We start from the raw sequence: 2980 nt of genomic DNA, 5'->3' as shown, positions 1-2980 counted from the left end.
ACGGATTGTGAAGGGTGAGCGCCTCAGCTGCGTCTGCGCCCGACACTTTCTGCCGCTGACCCCGTTTGGACGCGGGGTCGGCTTTTCCCCACGGGGCTGCCTGAATGTGGAGCGGCACCCCGTGACAAATTGTTGCGCCCAGCGGACGCCAACACCGCGACCTTGGACGGTCGGCCAGGTGGCGGACGCGGGTACAAACGGCGCAACGCACTCATAGGTCGGCTTTCGACCCGCCACTGCACCGTGGCTCGAAGCGCTCGAAATGCGCGACCCGACCGCTGCGGGACCGCCTAGTACTGTAAACAGGAGCGGCGGAGCGCGAACGGCGAGTCGTGGTTACGTCGGTAGAAGGCGAGGCTGCGCGTTCCCGAAACGCCAGCCGAGTGCCCTCCCGACCGTTCGAGCGTGCAAGAACGAGACCCGACAATCGCGCGGCGACTGCCAAGTACGAGAGGAACGGCACAAGCGTCGGCGGTCGGTCAAGGAACTGGCGATGTGACGGGTCCGCTGTGCACCAGTGCATACCGTCCCGCCGTCCGCGGCAAGCGCCTCCGCGTCCTCGGGTGACGGAGGCTGCCGGTCGGTTCTTGCAGGCGAGGGATCTCGCTGGCACCGGTTCGCGTTGACGCGCGGCCGGTCATGGCACGGCGATGCGACGGCCGAGGTGCGCAGTACTCGATGGAGGAACCGCACGCTCCGATGACCGTCCCGCCCTCCGCGGCGTATGCGTACCGACCGTAATGGTTGCAGCAGCGCCGGCCGGCTTTTGAATTCGCCACACGAAACACGGTGCGAGATCGCGGTTAGGGGAGCGTCGACGTTGCCAGGCGTTTTGCTTGCTGCCGAGGGAAAGGCGGCACGGCCACGTCGCGCTCGTCGCGATTAGCGGGTCTGCGCGCTTTGGGAAGGTGCCGCAACGACTTGCCGAAAGAGGAAGCACGGAAGAACGAGGGACTTGGACGTCCCGACAATTGAACGCACTTGCGGCCAGGCCCTTGCTGGCTTCGTTCTTCCGCCTCGAGTAGGCTCGTACGCGGCTCCGGCGCCGAAAGTGGTCCTTGGCACCGACTTCGGTGGACGTGGGAAGTGCCGCGCAAGTACGGCGCGCCTGGCTCCACCTGTTGGCTAAAGTAGGCAGCCGGATCGGCATTTTGGTGTGCGGTGGCAAACCGTGGATGCGAAAAAAGCTTGTGCGATTTCGTGGAACAAAAAGCGGGGGTCCCCCTTTTTATGCGGAGGAGACCGACCCGCCTGCCGTGGTGAACCGCGACGCCACGGTAAAAACGGGAGAGGCTTGTCGATGGGACCGTGCATCCCGCGCTCCACGGAGGCCGGGAGGCGGCCGCCCGAGGAAATGTGTAGCCGTCGAGGCCCGCATCTGCGTGCACTCTTATCCAAATGGGTGTACCGCAGGCATTTTCTGGTTAGGCGGGCCAATGAGAGCGAGCACACAACGATACCTACGGGTCCGGCTTGGAGAACCGGCTTCGACGCCTCCCGAGTATTTATAGAGGGGTGGACCACGAAAGCACTCGCAAGTAGCGAAAGCGAAACGCCGTCCGAAACACACCGTTTGCTCGATTTGCGGCAGCCGAAAAAGGCGCGGCAGAGTTTTGGAGTCCAAGCGTGCGCTGAAAAGCGCCCTTCTTGGCCACTGTTTGGCCGAGTGCCAGAAACGTTTGGTTTTGACTGTACGGAATTGAACAAACACTTTTTCACGACTCTAAGCGGTGGATCACTCGGTTCTCGGGTCGATGAAGAACGCAGCCAGCTGCGAGACTTGGTGTGAATTGCAGGACACACTGAGCACTGATTCTTTGAACGCACATTGCGGCCTTGGGTCTTCCCTTGGCTTCGTCTGTCTGAGGGTCGGATCACATATCAAGAGAGCCTTCGGCGCACAAGGGAACGTGAGCCGTCGACTCGTTTTGACCGCGTCGGCAACACGGACAGCACGCTGAACACCTCACAGCGAGCGCCAACAGCGGCCACTCAAGGGCGAGACGGTGGCGACCGTCGTGCCAGAGCCCAACCGAAACGGGGGCGACCGACTGCATTGAGGATGTGGCACCTCGTTGAGACCGCCGCAGGACTTCGAGTCGGAAGGAAGCCTGCAGGGAAAGTGCGGTCGAGGTTGCGTACTCCTCTCTGCGACCGGGCGCGCAAGAGCTGCGAGAGCCACGGACGCGCAACTTTAACGCACGGTAAACACGAGGAGCGAAAGCCGGCCAGCAAAGCTTCTCCAGCCGTGCGCAAAGTGCGCGAGATCGCAGCCTTGCGTTGCGCTTGTTGCCCTCGAAGTAAGCAGGGTGTCCCGTAGACCGGGCGCTCGAACACGCTGCGGGGCCGTGCCTCCTCCAGGCTTTGCCGCGCGAACAGGGAACGTTCGCGCGCAAAGCGCAGGGAGGTGAGGAGGCTGCGCCCGACGTTTGCGGTTCGCTGCGTACGCGGTTGATGCGGAGAGCACGGCGCGACGACTTGCCGCGAAGCGGAAAAAGTCTCCCGCACGAGTTGGCGAAACGTTGGCGAAGCTTAAGGCGTTCTCGTCGTAGTCCGCCGTCGGTCTAAGTGCTTCGCAGTTCCCGTCCCGTTCAAAAAACTGGGCCACTCCAGTTGGGGCGGGGGCGACGCTACACGAGACGATGCCTCTCGCCAGGCTGCGTGGCTGCCCTTGCGGCGGCGGCGACTGGCCTCGGCGGTGTTTGGGCTTTCGACACGGTCGTTTATCACGCAACTGCTCGGACGACGCACGCGCGCAGCGGAATGCCGCTTGCCAGCCTTGTGAAGATGTGACCCTGTACAGGGTTGCGGGCGCACTTGGTAGGGCGTCGTACTCGGTTCGCGATGGGTTTACGAACGTGTCCCGTCACTTCCACGTCACACCGGTTGTGCGCCGCACGCGTGCAGCGGGGAAGCCGATTGCCAGCCTTGTGAAGAAGTGGCCCTGTACAGGGTTGCGGGCGCACTTGGTAGGGCGAGC

The 2980-nt window shown here is 63.2% G+C and overlaps 1 non-coding gene across 1 annotated transcript; it reads left to right on the top strand.

Annotated features, from left to right (window-relative positions):
- Positions 1–1719: 1719 nt before the first annotated feature.
- LOC142793039 (5.8S ribosomal RNA) lies at positions 1720–1872 on the top strand. Its single transcript, XR_012891397.1, has one exon. It is a non-coding gene; the product is annotated as a 5.8S ribosomal RNA (ribosomal RNA).
- Positions 1873–2980: the final 1108 nt, after the last annotated feature.

This window comes from Rhipicephalus microplus, unplaced genomic scaffold (assembly GCF_043290135.1).
Source record: "Rhipicephalus microplus isolate Deutch F79 unplaced genomic scaffold, USDA_Rmic scaffold_270, whole genome shotgun sequence".
Taxonomy (NCBI): domain Eukaryota; kingdom Metazoa; phylum Arthropoda; class Arachnida; order Ixodida; family Ixodidae; genus Rhipicephalus; species Rhipicephalus microplus.
The sequence above is the reverse complement of the archived record's forward strand: the minus strand, read 5'-3'. Positions and strand labels throughout refer to the sequence as shown.